The sequence below is a fragment of the Triticum aestivum genome, chromosome 4D, assembly GCF_018294505.1.
Source record: "Triticum aestivum cultivar Chinese Spring chromosome 4D, IWGSC CS RefSeq v2.1, whole genome shotgun sequence".
NCBI classification, from domain to species: Eukaryota; Viridiplantae; Streptophyta; class Magnoliopsida; order Poales; family Poaceae; genus Triticum; species Triticum aestivum.
In genome coordinates, this window is record NC_057805.1 from 374,543,081 (window position 1) to 374,554,937 (window position 11,857).

Below are 11,857 nucleotides of genomic sequence, written 5' to 3' on the forward strand. Positions count from 1 at the left end.
CCCCCCCCAGTCCGAATTGGCCAAGGAGGGGGCCCCTTTCCTTTCCCCCTCTCTCTCTCCTTCCCTCTCCTCTCCTACTCCAACATGGAAGGGGGGAGTCCTACTCCCGGTAGGAGTAGGACTCCTCATGGGGCGTGCCAAGGGTGGCCGGCCCCTCCCCCTCCTCCACTCCTTTATATACGGGGAGGGAGGCACCCCCTAGAGACACAACAATTGATCCCTTGGATCTCTTAGCCGTGTGCGGTGCCCCCCTCCACCATAATCCACCTCAGTCATATCGTAGCGGTGCTTAGGCGAAGCCCTGCATTGGTAGAACATCATCATCGTCACCACGCCGTCGTGCTGACAGAACTCTCCCTCAAAGCTCGTCTGGATCGGAGTTCGAGGGACGTCATCGAGTTGAACGTGTGCTGAACTCGGAGGTGCCGTGTGTTCGGTACTTGATCGGTCGGATCGTGAAGACATACGACTACATCAACCGTGTTGTGCTAACACTTCTGCTTTCGGTCTACGAGGGTACGTGGACACACTCTCCCCTCTCGTTGCTATGCATCACCATGATCTTGCGTGTGCATAGGATTTTTTTTTGAAATTACTACGTTCCCCAACACTACATATTCTAAGAAGAACTTTAACGGTCAAACCGTTATGATAACATACGTAGTTCCCTTTGTCCATCGGTATGTTACTTGCCCGAGATTCGATCATCGGTATCTTTATACCTAGTTCAATCTCATTACCGGCAAGTCTCTTTACTCATTCCGTAATACATCATCTCGTGACTAACTGCTTAGTCGTTTGCTTGCAAGCTTATGATGTGTATTACCGAGAGGGCCTAGAGATACCTCTCCGATACTCAAAGTGACAAATCCTAATCTTGATCTATGCCAACTCAAGAGCCTAAGCTTGGGGATGCCCATGGCACCCCCAAGATAATCTAAGGACACCTAAAAGCCAAAGCTTGGGGATGCCCCGGAAGGCATCCCCTGTTTCGTCTACTTCCATCGGTAACTTTACTTGGAGCTATATTTTTATTCACCACATGATATGTGTTTTGCTTCGAGCGTCTTGTATGATTTGAGTCTTTGCTTTTTAGTTTACCACAATCGTCCTTGCCGTACACAACTTTTGAGAGAGACACACATGATTCGGAAATTATTAGAATACTCTATGTGCTTCACTTATATCTTTTGAGTTATATCGATTTTGCTCTAGTACTTCACTTATATCTTTTAGAGCACGGTGGTGGATTTGTTTTATAGAAACTATTGATCTCTCATGCTTCACATAGCTTATTTTGAGAGTCTTAAATAGCATGGTAATTTGCTTAAATAATCTTAATATGCTAGGTATTCAAGATTAGTAAAAACTTTCTTATGAGTGTTTTGAATACTAAGAGAAATTTGATGCTTGATGATTGCTTTGAGACATGGAGGTAGTGATATTAAAGTTGTGCTAGTTGAGTAGTTGTGAATTTGAGAAATACTTGTGTTGAAGTTTGCAAGTCCCGTAGCATGCACGTATGGTAAACGTTATGTAACAAATTTGAAACATCTTGGGGCCTGTTTCGAAGCTCCGCCGGAGGGGGCATCGATCACGGAGGGCTTCTACATCAACACCATAGCCTCTCCGATGAAGTGTGAGTAGTTTACCTCAGACCTTCGGGTCCATTATTAGCTAGATGGCTTCTTCTCTCTTTTTGGATCTCAATACAATGTTCTCCCCCTCTCTCGTGGAGATCTATTCGATGTAATCTTCTTTTGCGGTGTGTTTGTTGAGACCGATGAATTGTGGGTTTATGATCAAGTTTATCTATGAACAATATTTGAATCTTCTGAATTCTTTTATGTATGATTGGTTATCTTTGCAAGTCTCTTTGAATTATCAATTTGGTTTGGCATACTAGATTGATCTTTCTTGCAATGGGAGAAGTGCTTAGCTTTGGGTTCAATCTTGCGGTGTCCTTTCCCAGTGACAGTAGGGGCAGCAAGGCACGTATTGTATTGTTGCCATCGAGGATAACAAGATGGGTTTTTATCATATTGCATGAATTTATCCCTCTACATCAGGTCATCTTGCTTAAAGCATTACTCTCTTCTTATGAACTTAATACTCTAGATGCATGCTGGATAGCGGTCGATGGGTGGAGTAATAGTAGTAGATGCGGGCAGGAGGCGGTCTACTTGTCTCGGACGTGATGCCTATATACATGATCATACCTAGATATTCTCATAACTATGCTCAATTCTGTCAATTGCTCAACAGTAATTTGTTCACCCACCGTAAAATACTTATGCTCTTGAGAGAAGCCACTAGTGAAACCTATGGCCCCCGGGTCTATTTTCCATCATATTAATCTTCCATCAACAAGCTATTTCCGTTGCCTTTTATTTTTCTTTTATTTTACTTTGCATCTTTATCATAAAAATACCAAAAATATTATCTTATCATATCTATCAGATCTCACTCTCGTAAGTGACTGTGTAGGGATTGACAACCCCTTATCGCATTGGTTGCGAGGATTTATTTGTTTGTGTAGGTGCGAGGGACTCGCGCGTAGCCTCCTACTGGATTGATACCTTGGTTCTCAAAAACTGAGGGAAATACTTACGCTACTTTGCCGCACCACCCTTTCCTCTTCAAGGGAAAACCAACGCAGTGCTCAAGAGGTAGCAAGAAGCATTTCTGGCGCCGTTGCCGGGGAGGCTTACGCAAGGTCAAGTCAAGATTTGGACTCCCGACAACGAGCCATTTCTGGCGCCATTGCCGGGGAGGTCTACGCAAAAGTCAACATACCAAGTACCCATCACAAACCCTTATCTCCTGCATTACATTATTTGCCATTTGCCTCTCGTTTTCCGCTACCCCACTTCACCTTTGCCGTTTTATTCGCCCTCTCTTTTTCGTTTGCCTCTTTCCGCTTGCCTCTTGTTTGCTCGTGTGTTGGATTGCTTGCTTGTCACGATGGCTCAAGATAATACCAAATTGTGTGACTTTACCAATACCAACAATAATGATTTCCTTAGCACTCCGATTGCTCCTTTTACCGATACTGAATCTTGTGAAATCAATACTGCTTTGTTGAATCTTGTCATGAAAGATCAATTCGCCGGCCTTCCTAGTGAAGATGCCGCTACTCATCTAAATAGCTTCGTTGATTTGTGTGATATGCAAAAGAAGAAAGATGTTGACAATGGTATTTTTAAATTGAAGCTATTTCCTTTTTGCTTAGAGATCGTGCTAAAGCTTGGTTTTCGTCTTTGCCTAAAAATAGTATTGATTCTTGGAATAAGTGCAAAGATGCTTTTATCTCTAAGTATTTTCCTCCCGCTAAGATCATCTCTCTTAGAAACGACATTATGAATTTTAAGCAACTTGATCATGAACATGTTGCACAAGCTTAGGAGAGGATGAAATTAATGATACGTAATTGCCCCACTCATGGTTTGAATTTGTGGATGATTATACAATTTTTTTATGCCGGATTGAATTTTGCTTCTAGAAATCTTTAGATTCGGCCGCGGGAGGCACTTTTATGGAAATCACTTTAGGAGAAGCTACTAAACTCCTAGATAATATTATGGTTAATTATTCTCAATGGCACACTGAAAGATCTACTAATAAAAAAGTGCATGCGATAGAAGAAATTAATGTTTTGAGTGAAAAGATGGATGAACTTATGAAATTATTTGCTACTAAGAGTGTTTCTTCTAATCCTAATGATATGCCTTTGTCTACTTTGATTGAGAATAATAATGAATCTATGGATGTGAATTTTGTTGGTAGGAATAATTTTGGTAACAACGCGTATAGAGGAAACTTTAATCCTAGGCCTTATCCTAGTAATTCCTCTAATAATTATGGTAATTCCTACAACAATTCTTATGGAAATTTTAATAGTATGCCCTCTGAATTTGAGACTAGTGTTAAGGAATTTATGAATTCGCAAAAGAATTTCAATGCTTTGCTTGAAGAGAAATTGCTTAAAGTTGATGAATTGGCTACGTTGATAGAATTTCTCTTGATGTTGATTCTTTAAAACTTAGATCTATTCCTCCTAAGCATGATATCAATGAGTCTCTCAAAGCCATGAGAATTTCCATTGATGAGTGCAAAGAAAGGACCGCTAGGATGCGTGCTAAGAAAGATTACTTTATAAAAGCGTGTTCTTCTAATTTTTATGAAAACAAAGATGAAGATCTAAAAGTTATTGATGTGTCCCCTATTAAATCTTTGTTTTTAAATATGAATCTTGATAATGATGGGACTGAATATGATCCACCTTTACCTAGAAGGCGTTCCAAAAATTCAGAGTTTTTAAATCTTGATGCTAAAATTGATAAAAGTGGGATTGAAGAGATCAAAACATTAGATATTAATGAACCCACTATTTTGGATTTCAAGGAATTTAATTATGATAATTGCTCTTTGATAGATTGTATTTCCTTGTTGCAATCCGTGCTAAATTCTCCTCATGCTTATAGTCAAAATAAAGCTTTTACCAAACATATCGTTGATGCTTTGATGCAATCTTATGAAGAAAAACTTGAGTTGGAAGTTTCTATTCCTAGAAAACTTTATGATGAGTGGGAACCTACTATTAAAATTAAAATTAAAGATCATGAATGCTATGCTTTGTGTGATTTGGGTGCTAGTGTTTCCACGATTCCAAAAACTTTGTGTGATTTGCTAGGTTTCCGTGATTTTGATGATTGCTCTTTAAACTTGCACCTTGCGGATTCCACTATTAAGAAACCTATGGGAAGATTTAATGATGTTCTTATTGTTGCAAATAGGAACTATGTGCCCATAGATTTTATCGTTCTTGACATAGATTGCAATCCTTCATGTCCTATTATTCTTGGTAGACCTTTCCTTAAAACGATTGGTGCAATTATTGATATGAAGGAAGGGAATATTAGATTCCAATTTCCATTAAATAAAGGCATGGAATACTTCCCTAGGAAGAAAATAAAATTACCATATGAATCTATTATGAGAGCCACTTATGGATTGCCTACCAAAGATGGCAATACCTAGATCTATCCTTGCTTTTATGCCTAGCTAGGGGCGTTAAACGATAGCGCTTGTTGGGAGGCAACCCAATTTTATTTTTAGTTTTTTGCCTTTTGCTTCTGTTTAGGAATAAATATTTTTTCTAGCCTCTGGTTAGATGTGTTTTTATGTTTTAATTAGTGTTTGTGCCAAGTTAAACCTATAGGATCTTCTTGGATGATAGTTATTTGATCTTGCAGAAATTTCCAGAAACTTTCTGTTCACAAAAATAATTGTTAAAAATCACCAGAACGTGATAAAATATTGATTCCAATTGCTGCTGATCAATAAAAAAATTGTCTAGGTCTTCCTATTTTGGCTGATTTTTTGGAGTTCTAGAAGTTTGCGTTAGTTACAGATTACTACAGATTGTTCTGTTTTTGACAGATTCTGTTTTTCGTGTGTTGTTTGCTTATTTTGATGAATCTATGGCTAGTAAAATAGTTTATAAACTATAGAGAAGTTGGAATACAGTAGGTTTAACACCAATATAAATAAATAATTAGTTCATTACAGTACCTTGAAGTGGTCTTTTGTTTTCTTTCGCTAACGGAGCTCACGAGATTTTCTGCTGAGTTTTGTGTTGTGAAGTTTTCAAGTTTTGGGTGAAAGATTTGATGGATTATGGAACAAGGAGTGGCAAGAGCCTAAGCTTGGGGATTCCCATGGCACCCCCAAGATAATCTAAGGACACCTAAAAGCCAAAGCTTGGGGATGCCCCGGAAGGCATCCCCTCTTTCATCTACTTCCATCGGTAACTTTACTTGGAGCTATATTTTTATTCACCACATGATATGTGTTTTGCTTGGAGCGTCTTGTATGATTTGAGTCTTTGCTTTTTAGTTTACCACAATCGTCCCTGATGTACACACCTTTTGAGATAGACACACATGATTCGGAAATTATTAGAATACTCTATGTGCTTCACTTATATCTTTTGAGTTATATCGCTTTTGCTCTAGTACTTCACTTATATCTTTTAGAGCACGGTGGTGGATTTGTTTTATAGAGACTATTGATCTCTCATGCTTCACTTAGATTATTTTGGGAGTCTTAAATAGCATGGTAATTTGCTTAAATAATCTTAATATGCTAGGTATTCAAGATTAGTAAAAACTTTCTTATGAGTGTTTTGAATACTAAGAGAAATTTGATGCTTGATGATTGCTTTGAGACATGGAGGTAGTGATATTAAAGTTGTGCTAGTTGAGTAGTTGTGAATTTGAGAAATACTTGTGTTGAAGTTTGCAAGTCCCGTAGCATGCACGTATGGTAAACGTTATGTAACAAATTTGAAACATCTTGGGGCCTGTTCCGGAGCTCCGCCGGAGGGGGCATCGATCATGGAGGGCTTCTACATCAACACCATAGCCTCTCCGATGAAGTGTGAGTAGTTTACCTCAGACCTTCGGGTCCATAGTTATTAGCTAGATGGCTTCTAGTTATTAGCTAGATGGCTTCTTCTCTCTTTTTGGATCTCAATACAATGTTCTCCCCCTCTCTCGTGGAGATCTATTCGATGTAATCTTCTTTTGCGGTGTGTTTGTTGAGACCGATGAATTGTGGGTTTATGATCAAGTTTATCTATGAACAATATTTGAATCTTCTGAATTCTTTTATGTATGATTGGTTATCTTTGCAAGTCTCTTCGAATTATCAATTTGGTTTGGCCTACTAGATTGATCTTTCTTGCAATGGGAGAAGTGCTTAGCTTTGGGTTCAATCTTGCGGTGTCCTTTCCCAGTGACAGTAGGGGCAGCAAGGCACGTATTGTATTGTTGCCATCGAGGATAACAAGATGGGGTTTTTATCATATTGCATGAATTTATCCCTCTACATCAGGTCATCTTGCTTAAAGCATTACTCTGTTCTTGTGAACTTAATACTCTAGATGCATGCTGGATAGCGGTCGATGTGTGGAGTAATAGTAGTGGATGCAGGCAGGAGTCGGTCTACTTGTCTCGGACGTGATGCCTATATACATGATCATACCTAGATATTCTCATAACTATGCTCAATTCTGTCAATTGCTCAACAGTAATTTGTTCACCCACCGTAAAATACTTATGCTCTTGAGAGAAGCCACTAGTGAAACCTATGGCCCCCGGGTCTATTTTCCATCATATTAATCTTCCATCAACAAGCTATTTCCGTTGCCTTTTATTTTGCTTTTATTTTACTTTGCATCTTTATCATAAAAATACCAAAAATATTATCTTATCATATCTATCAGATCTCACTCTCGTAAGTGACTGTGTAGGGATTGACAACCCCTTATCGCATTGGTTGCGAGGATTTATTTCTTTGTGTAGGTGCGAGGGACTCGCGCGTAGCCTCCTACTGGATTGATACCTTGGTTCTCAAAAACTGAGGGAAATACTTACGCTACTTTGCTGCATCACCCTTTCCTCTTCAAGGGAAAACCAACGCAGTGATCAAGAGGTAGCGGCGCCCCATGTAGGACCAAATCCTACTTGGGCTCCTCCCAAGCCGCGCGCCCCCCTGCCACATATATCAGAGGGGGGAGGAAAGAGGGGGGAGGGGGAGGAAGGGGGAATCCTATTCCCTTTCTTTCCTTTCCTCCTTCCCCTTTCCTTCTCCACCTTGGCCGGCCCATATGGGGGGCGCACCAGCCCCTTGTGGCTGGTGCATTTCCCATCTTGGCCCATAAGGCCCATATCTTTTGTCGGGGCTGCCCGGAACCCCTTCCGGTGACCCGATATGTACCTGGTACCCTCCGGAACACTTCCGGTGTCCGAATACTATCATCATATATATTAATCTTTACCTCTCGACCATTTCGAGACTCCTCGTCAAGTCCGCGATCTCATCCGGGACTCCGAACAACATTCGGTCACCAAATCACATTACTCATATAATACTATATCGTCATCGAACGTTAAGCGTGCAAACCCTACGGGTTCGAGAACTATGTAGACATGACCGAGACACCTCTCCGGTCAATAACCAATAGCGGAACCTGGATGCTCATATTGGCTCCTACATATTCTACGAATATCTTTATCGGTCGAACCGTTATGACAACATACGTAATTCCCTTTGTCCATCAGTATGTTACTTACCCGAGATTCGATCGTCGGTATCTTTATACCTAGTTCAATCTCGTTACTGGCAAGTCTCTTTACTCGTTCCGTAATACATCATCTCGTGACTAACTCCTTATTCGTTTGCTTGCAAGCTTATGGTGTGTATTACCGAGAGGGCCCAGAGATACCTCTCCGATACTCGGAGTGACAAATCCTAATCTTGATCTATGCCAACTCAACAGACACCTTCAGAGATACCTGTAGAGCATATTTATAATCACCCATTTATGTTGTGATGTTTGATAGCACACAAGGCATTCCTCTGGTATCCGGGAGTTGCATAATCTCATAGTCGAAGGAATATGTATTTGACATGAAGAAAGCGATAGCAATAAAACTGCACGATCATTATGCAAAGCTAACGGATGGGTCTTGTCCATCACATCATTCTCCTAATGATGTGATCTGTTATCAAATAACAACTCATGTCCATGGTTAGGAAACCTTAACCATCTTTGATCAACGAGCTAGTCTAGTAGAGGCTTACTAAGGACACTATATTTGTTTATGTATTCACACATGTACTAAGGTTTCCGATCAATACAATTCTAGCATGAATAATAAACCTTTATCATGAATAAGGAAATATAAAATAACAACTTTATTATTGCCTCTAGGGCATATTTCCTTCAAAATACCTGTTGACCCGTTTCAGCTGACCATGGCGGCGGCTGACGGGCGTCGCTTACCTCCCTGAGGGCGTGGTTTCTTGAGATGTTCATCTTCAATTCGGCCCGGCTACGCAGCACTCCGGCCACATTTCGTCATGGTATGCTAGGTATGTGCTTCGGACGAAAGTCCATTGACGGCATCGTCCACGGACCTCGTTTACCTTCCTAAAGGCGTCATTTGTGAGCCATACGCCGCCATCCATCCGCCCCATGCCCTTTGTGTGGTCTGCCATGCTGATGCTACGCATGCTCAAGACCCTACCATGGCTACCTTTGTGTTGGGGTGAGCTTTGTGTTCTCGGTGTTGTCTTGGTTCATCTTTGCTCAACGACGGCGCAATGATACCTCCCCAACTTGCTAATTGTTCTGTTTTCCTGTGGCGGAGCTCCCAGCCAAGGTTCGTGCTTGCTATGTCACTCGTTGATTGTGTATGCTCATGTGTTGTGCCGTGGGGTTCAGTACGCACGCCGACGTGGTGCGTTAGGTTGTTTGTAAAGTTCTGGTATTGTGATCCCTCGACGACACCCCACATCTACTTCGGTCTCTCGTGGTGTTGGTCTCGTTGTCTACTAGATAGGATGTGTCTTCTCCTGTGCACTTTTCTCATCTTTTTTACCCCTGTTACCTGTATGGTTTTTGGCCTGGTTTCCCTTATAAACGGGGTCAACTTATTTAGGTTTTCGACCCGGTTTTCCTTATAAACTGGATGAATTTTTCTTTGAATGAGATCAAATCCAGGTGAGGAGCTCCCCCATCCCACCCCCGGTGACAGTTAAAAAAACAAATTTTAGGGTCGACTCCGACACGCAATGTTCTTGATAGCAAACTTCTCAATAGCCCAGTAATGTTCCTTAGAGATGCAACAATCTTCTAAACAACAACGACGATCTTCTCATAAGTTTATAGTAAACTTCTCAATAACTTCAGAGACTATTTTACTATGTGTGCACTAACAAACACATTGGTCCCTCCACTTGTTTGTCCAACAATCTTCAAAACACTCTGGGGGGGGGCGAACGCCTGTTTCGAGAATACAATTAGGATGTTATTTGTACCAATGAAGACCCATTTTAAGTCAAATTCGTACGTAGCAATCTAAGCAAAGGTCCAAGTTGATGTTAAAATTATGCCTTTTTTCTCTGGGATTCAGATTAAAAGAAACCCCCTTCACTTTTCTCCGGTTTCATTCCTTTAAAGCCAAGGAATTGTGCTACTGAAATAGAATTTCATATTCCTATGTTTTCTCTACTTTTTCTGTGAACCAACCGAACAACCCCTAAAACATAATCTATTCGATGCGTCTTGTAAGAGAATCTCCACTCGTAAATCTGCCCCCCAGGGACTCGAAATATCGACGCTTGGGGGCGAACCGGCGAAAATTTCCGCGTGGGGGGCCTCGGGGTCCTAGTCGCCGCCCCAAGATGGCCCAAGACGGCGTCTGTTCAAATAAAAAATCGGCTAGATTTGGAAGAATTTGGAGTAAATTCAGACGGTTTCATTGACATTGGTACAAAATTTAAAACATAAAAAAACTTAGAAAATAAATAAAACTACGCCACCGCCGCCGCCCCGAGCCTACTGCCATGCCGAGGAGCTTGTAGAAAGCGGTGTAGTAGCCTTGCATGCCGCCGTCGTCCTTGCTACAGCCTTGTCCTGGGTCGCCTTGGCAGACGGGATTGGTGGGCGGCGGCGCCTCCTCGTCGCTGTCCTCGAGGACGATGACGCCGCCCTCGTCGTGCCCGCAGCGGCGAGCGACGATCTCCTCGAGGGCGCGGCGCTGGCGCTCCATCTCCTCCCGGACGTAGCCATCCCGCGTCCATTTGAGCCCCATCTCGAGGTCGGCGGCCATGTCGGCGTGCTCCTGCTTCATGGCGACGGGCGGCGTCGCCGGCTCCTTCTTTGACATGACGAGGCGATGATGGCCGTTGGGAGGAGGGGAAGGATGGCGTCGCTCGTTGATGATGAGGCCGCCGCCGCGGCTGCGCCGACGCTCCGGCGTTTCCAGGGGCTCGGCCTTGACGGTGGCGAGCGGCGTCGTGCCGGAGGAGCGGGAGGAGGAGGAGGACGCGCCCGCCATGCACCTCGGCAGTCAAGAGCTGCCGCTCCGGCGGGAGAACGTGGGCGCCGCTTGTTACCGCCCTCGAGGTGCTCGAGGACGGCGTGGAGCGTGCGCCCGGGGACGCCCTACCATAGGCGGCGACCGTCGGCGTTGTGACGCCCCCTTGGCGTCGGCGCGTTGGTGGTGGAGACGAGCTGCTCGGCGTGGCGGCGCTCGAAGTACGTTGTCCACAAAACGTGGTTGTCGGGGGCATACTTCGGAAGGTGTCGCACCTCCTCCGCCAGGGACGCCCAAATGCGCGCGATCTAGCCGCGACGTTCGGCGTCGGTCGAAGGCGGGGGGACGGGGACGCCTCCAGCGCTGAGCCTCCACGAGCCCGGCACACGCATGTCCGGCGGCGCTGGGTAGTTCGCCTCGTGGAGGAGACACGCCTCCCACTCGTGAAGGTGGCGGCGGCCGAAGCCGTTGGCCGCGCTCCGTCGCCGGGGAAACGCTCGGCCATCGGGGTCGCGGCTTGACGGGGGGAGAGAGAGAGAGGGCGTCGGCGGCGAAGGATGGAGGGGGCGGTGGCGGCGAGGGGGAGAGAGAGAGGCTTGGGCGAGGCAAGTGTGCGGCCAGCAGCGAGGGAGGGCGGCGAGCGGGGCGATAGCAGTGTGAACGCGTGGCGGGGAGGGGGCGGGACGCGCGGCAGCGCGCCTGTACTGCGCCACCCATGAATCAATGGAAGGCTGACCGGCGGCAGCCTTCGCATTGATTCCCGCAGGAAACCGAGGCGATGAGGACGACAAGGGCACCGAGTCACTGACTCGGCGGGTCCATTAGTTTTCGTGCAAAATTAGTTTCTCCCGGCGCCCCTCAGCGCGCCGGTTCGGCCTAGGTCCGCCGGCGCCAATTTTGGCCCTAACCGGTGAAATTTGGGTTCCTGATGGCGTGACTGGGCCGATTTTTTCGAGCCGGAGATAAAA